The sequence below is a fragment of the Gossypium arboreum genome, chromosome 12 (assembly GCF_025698485.1).
Source record: "Gossypium arboreum isolate Shixiya-1 chromosome 12, ASM2569848v2, whole genome shotgun sequence".
Classification (NCBI taxonomy): Eukaryota; Viridiplantae; Streptophyta; class Magnoliopsida; order Malvales; family Malvaceae; genus Gossypium; species Gossypium arboreum.
The window spans coordinates 92,746,123-92,756,620 of record NC_069081.1 but is presented as its reverse complement, the minus strand read 5'-3'; the positions used below and the strand labels follow the sequence as shown (position 1 = coordinate 92,756,620).

At 38.0% G+C, this 10,498-nt stretch overlaps 1 non-coding gene across 1 annotated transcript; it reads right to left on the bottom strand.

Moving 5' to 3' along the window:
- Positions 1 to 5,303: 5,303 nt before the first annotated feature.
- Positions 5,304 to 5,410, bottom strand: LOC128285931 (small nucleolar RNA R71). Its single transcript, XR_008276478.1, has one exon. It is a non-coding gene; the product is annotated as a small nucleolar RNA R71 (small nucleolar RNA).
- Between the last annotated feature and the right edge of the window lie 5,088 nt (positions 5,411 to 10,498).

Below are 10,498 nucleotides of genomic sequence, written 5' to 3'. Positions count from 1 at the left end.
ATACATGTCATTCAATTTTCTATAATTCAAATGACCTAATTTATAATGCCATAAACAAAAAGATTCAACCATATAAGCAGAAATAGTATTTTTATTCTTATTAATATACATATACCCTTTCCTTACAAAAATTCCTCCCTTAGACAAAATAAACTTATCTGCCTTAAAAACAAGTTTGAAACCAAACTTATTCAACAAACTTCTAGACACTAAATCCTTCCTAAATTCTGGTACATAATATACATCATTTAAGGTTAAAGCCTTTCCAGAAGTGAATTATAATTCAACAGAACCTTTGCCTTTAATTGCTGTGGTGGAAGAATCTCCCATGTACAAGAAATTGTCATTTTCACATTGTGTGAACTTTGTGAACATGCTTTTGTCTTTGCACACATATTTGGTTACTCCGGTATCAATATACCATGTATTATCATCTTGTGCCATATTAATTTTAGATATTATTATGATAAGCCATAAAAGTAACATATTTTAATCCCATTCTTGATACGTTTTTGGATGATTTATTATTTAATTTAGTGAATTTGATGCTCCTAATCCTTTAATTTCATGTTTTATACTTAGGAGAGCATAGGGGAACAAAAGGAGCAGAAAATAGGCCAAAATTGGACAAAACAGGCTATTTTAAGGATCCACATGGCCAAGCCTTTTCCCACATGGGTTGAGCACATGCCCGTGTGAGCCACAGGGCTGGCCATACGCCCATGTGCCAGCCCGTTTCGATTTCGAACCATGTTTCCCTAATACGCGAAAAAAGCCAATTTTTAGGGTTTTTGAGCATTCTAAATTTTATAAATATATAGTAGAAGAGGACCTAAGGGGACACGCGAAGTTGAATGAAGAAAAGACTCAAAGTATAACACCCCAAATTTTGGGCTAGAAGTTTTGGGAATTTGAGCATAGGAGCAGTGAAGAGGCGGCACGTATATGTTCAGTTGTGCACTTTAATGACAAGAATGAGCCTACTGGTTCGAGTGGTAAGGGTGTTAGTGTGTTGGAGATTCTGAGTTTGAGTCTTTGTGTGGGCGTGTTGGAAAAAAAATATTTTACTTTTGTTTATTTTGTTTTAATAATTATTTATCTCTATTTGTTTTGTCTATTATTTATTTTTTATTTTTTTTATTATTCTTCCTGTGACATGTTTTTTTTCTTTTCTTTTCGGGGTTTTTGTCTGTGGTTTTCTTCTTCTTTGTTTTTTTGAAATCAAAAGTGTTGTGGTGTTCGAAGGGCCTTGATTTTTGCTCCTCTATCGTTTATTCATCGTAAAAACAGGTGTAGGATTCAACTCTGTCTATTCCACTTTCACTGTTATTTTGCAACTGTTGATTCACCATATTTTAGGTATGTGCTAACCCATTGATTTTGGGTTTTAGTCAATGAAAGTGACGAGAAATCATTACTTTTTGATGATTGTTGATAGGGCAAAGGTTAGCGATAAGTTTGGTGGCTAAAGCGGTGGTTTGGGGCTGTTTTGGGTGGTTTCGTGACCTCCCCGACGGCCACATAAATGTGTGCCATGGCACACAACCATGTGAATTTGGAAATTAGGGTTTCAGGCTAAATTGGGTGCCACACGGCCTGCCCACATGGCCGTGTGGCTAATTTGAAGATTTTTTTAGAATTCACACAGTTGTGTCCCTTGGTCTACACGGGCGTGTGAGTTTGGGGATTAGAGTTTTAAAAATTTAGGGTCACACGGTCTAGCCGCACGGCTGTGTGACTGATTTGGGGATTAGGGATTTTACACGACCATGTATTTCGGAACACACTACTGTGTCTGGTGGGCATGCGGACGTGTGAGACCCTCACACAGCCATGTCTTCTCTGCACCTTATTTTAGTGATATTGGACAATGAGTTACACGGCTTGTCCACACGGCCATGTCCTTTCACCACACGAGAGTGTGCTTCTGTTATAAGGCCGTGTGCTACTGTTACAAGGCCGTGTGCTACCCTTCACACTGGCGTTTAGACCCTCATACGGCCTGATTTGCTCCACACGGCCGGGGTACACAGGCATGTGGCCCTATATCGCCAAATATGGTTTCTTTTTAGGTCAAAGTTACTAGTAATGGCTGCTCTGTATGATCTAACCCTTAGTTAAGCTCTAGTGAGGGTATTTACGACTTCGATTTGAGTTTGAGTAATATGCTATTTGTGACTGGGTATTGACATGTTTGTTTCTGAACCCGATTAACTAGGTGAGTGTGTGTGCAATGGGTACTATCTGATTGATTGGATGTGAATGTCTGCTTCTGGTTATTTATCTGAGACTGGTTTTCTGGTTGTGTACATTTGACTGCATACATACATACATATGCATAAACTATTTTAGGCGGGATTGTGAAGAGAAGAGAGTCTAATCTGAACTGGCAGCTGCTCTGTTGGTTATTACTGATAGCCCCTAGTACCCGGAGGGTCGTGGGCGGTCCTAATACCTTGAGGGTCGTGGAAATTACTGATAACGGTATAACGGATTATCGCCTTGCACTGTATCGCAAGTACATTAGCTACGCTACGTACCACTATTTGATCTGATAGTTTATCTTTGCACGTCGTACTACGATTTCTTATCTTTGTCTGATAAAGAAAGCTTATCGCTAGCTTTCTTTGCGTAATATATACGTCTGGCGGTTCATCTTGCATATCTGTACCGTGGTCTTCTGCATAACACTGTACAACTTATTGATAGCCCCTAATACCCAGAGGGTCGTGGGCAGTCCCATTTCTCTGAAGGTCGAGGACACTGCTAATGTCTATCATTGCTGGGTAACCCGGGATGACATCATATGAAGTGTAGGGTTGGAGGGATGGGTTGATTATATCCCCACCTGGAGTGATTGGTTGGATGAGCTTACAGCTCTATTGAGGTGTGATGGGGGACGTGATTGTGTATTGGTTGGATGGGTGGGTTATTTTATGACTCATTTGCATTCATATGCATCTGATTGTATCTATGTGACTGGATGTGATGGTACTGCTTGATAGAGACGTTTGAATGATATGATTGACTGAACGTGATACTGTATTTGGATGTGATTAACTTATTGACTGTAAGGAACTTGTGCCTAAGAGGATTTTGTAGATATTGCGGTATGCATGCGGATAGGCTGGCGAGAGGATTAAGGCCCCAATTGAAAATCGTCTCGATTCGAAAATGGGCTTAGGCCCAGTTTGTGACTACTGGGAATTACCGTTACTATATATAACAGAGCCAAATGACTGTAAAGTTACATATGCTCTGTATTTGTTTTAGTCGGTCTGTAAGTATGTTCTATTTCTGAACTGAATTTAGTTTTCCTAGTTTTTCCTCTGTAGTTTAATTGGTTTGATCTCACACTGAGCTTGAGTAGCTTACCCTCTCTTCTGTTTCCCCTTTTAGGTACATTTCAGAATTTGGATGCTGGATGTGGTATGCAGATGACTCAGGCAGTCTTGCGGAAAAATAAATTATTAGTTGTGAATTCAGAATTTTACTTTGATATACAGTTTCGAAATGTAAGGTTTTAATTCTGTGGTACAAATTCTATTTCAAGACTTATTCGTTTTTATTACTCCATTTTTGTTTTAAATATTGATATTAAAGCTTTCCGAAACGAAATTAAGATCGATTGGTTTTGGTGAAATTTTCTCATGATCACTTCGGTGATCAATGTAACATTCCGAATTTGGCCTAAACTCTTAGGCCAGGTTTGGGGTGTTACACGAAGAACGCCAACAGATTCAACTCAGAAGCAGGATCTCCTTCAAGGCTGAAGATCTCAATTCAATTTCTCTTGAAGTTTTTATGTTTCTTTATATTTTCTTATTTTCCTAATTTTGAGATGTTTTCCTTCCAAAGTATGAACTAAATTCCCTAGATACTTAGGGAGGATGAAACCTAAGACGGATCTTATTAGTTGATTTTTCTGAATTACATGATAAATATTTGTTCTTGATATCAATTATGTGTTCTTATTTTATGTTTTAATGTTTTCAAGATATTAATTCACGATTGATGTGCTTATTCAGTAGAGCAAAAGTCCCTGTTTAAGAGTAGATCTGGCATAATTGAGTGAAGTTGCATGCAATCCTAAAAATAGGACGACATAAATCTACCGGATTAGAGTCAAATCTAATAGGGGAATCCATAAATTGAGTTAATGCGACAAAAGGGGTTTTAATTAGAAAGGGATTTCAATTAATCAACCTAGAGTTAGTTGTTTTTATTCTCAAAAGAGATATTAACATAAGTTAGGGATTTCTACGGATCAAGACAAGTGAATAAATTGTTTAATTCAGATTTAGAATAATAAGTGAAGTCTAGGCGGATTGTTTACTGGGTATTGTCTCTTTCATCGGTTTTCTTCAAATATTTTCCTACTTTATTCTATGTTTCGTCTTAGTAATTAGGTTAGTTAAGATTAGGTTAAAATAAATCCCTTCAATTTATTCAGCTATATAATAAAAAAGATAGTAACTACTAGTATTTTTAGTCCTCGTGGATAAGATATTCCCGACTCACCATAACTATACTAACATTCGATAGGTGCGCTTACCTTTGTCGTATTTTAGTTAGTTAAGTGAATCATCATAAGTTTTTGGCGTCGTTGCCAGGGACTAAGATATTAGGAATGCTTGATTTTTATTAATTTAGTCATTTTTATTTTTATTGCATTTTATTTTTGTTTTAATTTTTATTTACTAACTTTTCTTTTATTTGCTTCTGGCAGGTTCCTTTAGTTTATGACTAGAAGAAACCCATCGGGACCACTTTTATTAGAAAGTAAAATTGAAAGTACAGCTCGCAGAAATCGTAGAGAAGCAAGGCAGAACTGACAAAGTACATTGGAAGAGCAAGAGGACGTTACTGAGGAGATGCCTAATAATTAGAATAACCAACTACTTCCTGTAGATCCTCTAAATCCAAATCTTGCTTCTCATACTATGTACGATTATGCCAAGCCCACTCTCACTGGGGCTGAATCGAGTATTGTTAGATCTACTATTGCTACAAATAATTTTGAACTAAAACCTAATACTATTCAAATGATTCAACAGTTTGTTTAGTTCGATGGTTTGCAGGATGAAGACCCAAATACTCATTTGGCTAATTTTCTGGAATTCTGCGATACTTTTAAAATTAATGGCATTTCTAACGATGCCATTCACCTTCGGTTGTTTCCTTTTTCATTGAAAAATAAGGCTGAACAGCGGTTGAACTCCCTACCACTAGGTTCTATCACTACATGGGAGCAAATGATTGAAAAATTTCTGTTAAAGGAGTTTCTACCGGCTAAGACAACCAAGCTGAGGAATGATATCTCTTCCTTCGTACAGATGGATTTGGAAACCCTATCTGATGCATGGGAGAGGTATAAGGATTTATTGAGAAAGTGCCCTCACCATGGGTTACCTCTATGGCTACAGGTTCAAACTTTTTACAACTGTTTGAACCCCTCAACTAGGGAATTGATCAATGCATCTGCAGGTGGTACTTTGAATAATAAAACACCTAAGGAGGCTTATAAGTTTATAGAAGATATGTCACTGAATAACTATCAGTGGCAAGTCATGAGAACAAAGCCAACAAAAGCAGCCGGTGTTTTTAATGTAAACACAGTCACCATGTTATCAAACCAAATAGAACTTTTAAGTAAGAAAATTGATGTTTTATATGGTTCTATGCAAGTACAGCCAGTGATGCAATGTGATACGAATGGAGGAGGGATGAACAATCCAGAATACCTATCCTACATCCCTAGCACAATGAACGAACAAGTCAACCATATGGGTAATAATTCTAGACCTCAGAATAATCCCTATAGTAACATTTATAATGCAGGTTGGAGGAACCATCCCAATTTCTCATGAGGTGGTCAAGGAAATCAAAGACAATAACCCTCTTTAGAATTTCAACAATAACCTTGCCAGCAGAAGAAGAAGGCAAACCTTAAGAGATGTTGAAGAAATTTATTTCAGTGTTAGAAACTCGCTTCCAAAATACTGAAATAGTAATAAAAAATCAACTAGCGTCAATTCAAGGACTTGAAAACCAGATAGGTCAATTGGCAAAAATGATTTCAGAACGACCACAAAGCAGCTTGCCAAGTAACACTGAAACTAACCCAAGAGAGCAGCTTCATGCTTTTACAGTGAGAGATGAAGAAAGATTAGTTGAACATGGACCAGAACTAAGGTAAGAAAGTGTGGTAAATAAAGGTAAGGTTAAGGTAAGCCAGAATAGGCAAGAATTGATCGGTAAAGAGTATAAACCTCGAGTTCTATATCCCAATGCGACTAAGAAAGACCACACCAATGAACAATTTGGTAAATTTCTTGAACTTCTAAAAAAAATGTATATTAACTTACCATTTATTGAAGCTCTTTCGTGGATCCCAATTCAGTGAAAATTTTAAAGGAGCTTTTAGCAAATAAACGGAAGTTAGATGATGCGTTGCATGTGGAACTAAATGCCGTTTTCTTAGCCATTTTACAGAATAAACTACCCAACAAATTGAAAGATCTAGAGAGTTTTACTATTCCTTGTTTAATTGGTAGTTTAAATGTTAATAATGCTTTGGCTGATTTAGGGGCTAGTATTAATGTCATGCCCTATAAAATGTTTAAGTAACTAGGTCTTGGGAAACCAAAAAAAATAGGATGAGTATTCAATTAGCAGATAAAAGAATCAGATTTCCTAGGGGTATTGTTGAAGACGTGCTTGTCAAAATTGATGAATTTATTTTCCCAGTTGATTTTGTTGTTCTAGACATGGATAAGGATAGTGACGTACATTTAATTTTAGGACGCCCCTTATTAACGACTGCTAGAACTATCATTGATGTTGGTACAGGTGAATTGATACTTCGTGTAGGTGATGATATGATTAAACTCCAAGCTTGTGATTCTGTTAGGATATCTGGTGATCGAAATGAATATACGAGTTCTGTTAATGTGAGTAACCTTATGGCTCAACCTTCTTTGCAGGTATCCCCTCAGAAAAACGTGATGGAGCCACGTTCCAACTCATGTAACAAAAAAAAAAAATGACTCTTGAGGAACTAAGATTACAGATCGATGAACTAGATGAATGGCAGACACAGGTTAAGGAGAAACCAATAATACATGATGAACCAAAGAGACGCCATGATGAGCACAAGGATCGAATGAACCACTTTAAGGTTGGAGATCAGGTATTGTTGGATAAAACGGACCCATAAATCGCCACTTTAGAGCTTAATGCAAACAAAACAACTCCTTTTACGGTACTGAATATTTTCCCATACGATTCAATCGAGGTAAATCATTCTAAATTTGGCACTTTTAAGGTAAATATGACTCGACTAAAACCTTATGTTGATAATAGAATTGACAGTGAGAAAGAGGAGTTTCGACTCCGTGAACCATCGTAACTGTGTAAATATGAGGTAAGTCGAGCTTAGACTTTAAATAAGAGCTTTTCGGTAGGCAACCCAAACATTAACATTCCTAATTTACTAATTTTATCTTATAATATTTTTGAAATTAACTAATTTAAAAAAATGTTTTTAAAACCCACATGGCCTGGACACATGGGCGTGTCTTTGGCCGTGTGGCTCTTTTGAATTAGTGTTAAAATTTGAAACAAATCAACAGTGAGTTACACGGTCGAGACACACAGGCGTGTCCTTGGCCGTGTGGAGCTTGAGCCTTAATTTTTCCCAAAAATCGATAGAGGCACGGTCTAAAATAGTCCAGACGGACGTGTGACATGGCCGTGTGGTGGACACACGGGTGTGTCCTTGGCCGTGTGAAACCTGAAGCTAAATTTTTCAATTTTAAAATAAGTTAGAGAGTTACACGGGTAAGGCACACGGCTATGTGCGAGACACGGTCGAGCCACACTAGCGTGTGGGAGGTTATACGGGCGTGTGTGAGGTCACACGGACATGAGAGAAGCGAAGGAGAGTGTACAAGGCCGTGTGAAGACTGGACTTATTTCATTAATTGCACACGGGCTAAATAGAGGACCTCACGGGCGTGTGACACGTCCGTGTGGCCTAACACGGGCCTTTACACGACTGCGTCACACCTTAAATCCCTAACCCATATTTTAATTTTTTTTAGTTTTTCTTCTTCCTGCCCAAATCCTACCAAAAAACCTTAGCCACCGTACCCTTTCACCACCCTTTTTTCCGGTTGCTGTTCACCCCTTCATAACACGCAGTCCCAACCTTCCCCTTTCTCCTCCCTTATTCCCTTCGCTACCATCCTCCACCTTCTTTAGTTCCCCTTTTCCTTCTTTCCCTTCCCCTTTTTGAAACAACCCATGCCATACACACACAGAGCCCCGGCTAACCACTGAAGCCCCGACAGACACACCCGATCCGCCCTTCATCCATGCGCTAACCCTGAACCCCCATTGATAAACCGTAATTTATACATATTTTTATCCCATGCTTAGCACATTTATGGATGGTTTCTCCTTAGATTTGGTGAATTCGATGCTCCTAATCCTTTAATTTCATGTTTTATACTTAGGTGAGCATAGGATAGTAAAAAGAGCGAGAAACGGGCTGAAAACGGAAAAAATAGACCCACATGGGAAATCAACACTGCCTGGACTTCCTCACACGGACGTGTCACATGGTCGTGTCCATTTGGTAGGATCGAGGCACGACTTACACGGGTAGACTACACGCTCGTGCCCATTCAACAGCCTTGACCATGGGCTGGAGCAATCGCACATGGGCGTGTCACACGGGCGTGTCACACAGGCGTGTCCCTGCTGAGCCCAAGTATAACCCTTTTCGGAAAAGGCCACTTTTGAGGGCTCTTAGGCATTCTAAAGCCTATTTAAACACCGGAGGAGGCACTTAGAACAGACACGCGGAGTAGGAAGCAATGAATTACTCAAGGGAAGCCGATTGGTCCCTCTCAAAAGCCAAATTCATGGTCAAGACTGAAGATCCCCCTTCAATTTCCATTCAGGGGTTTTGGGTTTTCTTTATGTTTTGAATTCATTATTCTTCTGAGATATTTTCTTTTATAATTATGAACTAAACCCCCTAAATACCAAAGGGGAATGAAACCTAAGAAAGATCTTGTTATTATTATCTGAATTGTGTGATAAATATTTGACTTGTTCTTAATTATGTGTTCTTAATTCTTGTTTTAATATTCCAGGATATTGATTCAAGTTAATGCTCTTATTCAGAGGAGGAATAGACCCTGTTTAAGAGTAAATTTGTCATAATTAAGCGGAGTTGATTGCACACCTAGAGATAGGGTGATAAGATTTTGCCGGATTAAGGTGAAACTTAATAAGGGGATCCATAGATCGAGTTAATGAACACTAGGGCGTTAATTAGAAAGAGATTTCAATTAATCAACCTAGGGTTAGACGTTATTAGTCTCGAGAGAGATAATAATATAACTTAGGGATTTCTACAGATCAAGTCAAATGAATAAATCATCTGATTTAGAGTCAAATAACAAGTGAGGTCATTTTTTCTTGGGTTTTGTCTTAATCAATCGAATTTTCCCAAAAATTTTTCCCCAATTTCTCTCTGTGCACTCTTAGTTTAGTTAATTAGTTTAGATAAACAAATCGCTTAATTTTTAAGCTAGATAATAAGAAGGAAGTAATTACTAGTACACTTGGTTCCTTTGGGTTCGACAAGTCGGTTTTGCTAAAGCTATACTACTGTTCGATAGGAACACTTGCCTTCATCGTGATAATCGTTAGTTTCAAGAACTATTAATTATAAATTTTTAAAACCTGTCGTGAATATCACGTACCAAGTTTTTTGCGTCGTTGCTGGGGAACTAGGATATTAGGAACACTCGATTTTTATTACTTTAGCCATTCTACTTTATTTGCAATTTAAAATTTTATTTTCTTATCTAATTTTTCTTTTATTCGTTCCTGGCAGGTTTTTATAGTTTATAACTAGAAGAAACCCGTCGGGACCATTACTGTTTGATTGTGAGATCGATTGCATAGTTCACAGAAACCGAAGAGAAATAAGGCGAAACTTGCGATACATAGAGGAAGAGCAAGAGGACGATACTTCAACCACAACCGAGGAGATGGCTGAAAACCAAGAAAATCCGCTACCTCCTGCAATTGCTGCTAATCAGAATCCTGCTCCACGTACTATGTATGATTATGCTAAACCTTCTTTAACAGGAACTGAATCGAGCATAGTTAGGCCTGCTGTTACTGCAAATAATTTTGAACTGAAACCTAACACCATTCAAATAATCCAACAGTTTGTTCAGTTTGATGGTTTGCAGGACGAGGATCCCAATGCTCACTTGGCAAATTTCTTAGAGTTTTGCGACACTTTTAAAATCAATGGCATTTCTAATGATGCCATTCGCCTTTGGTTGTTTCCCTTTTCCTTGAGGAATAAGGCTAAACAATGGTTGAACTCGTTACCACGAGGGTCAATCACTACTTGGGAACAAATGACCGAACGTTTTTATTAAAATATTTTTCGCCGGCTAAAACAGCC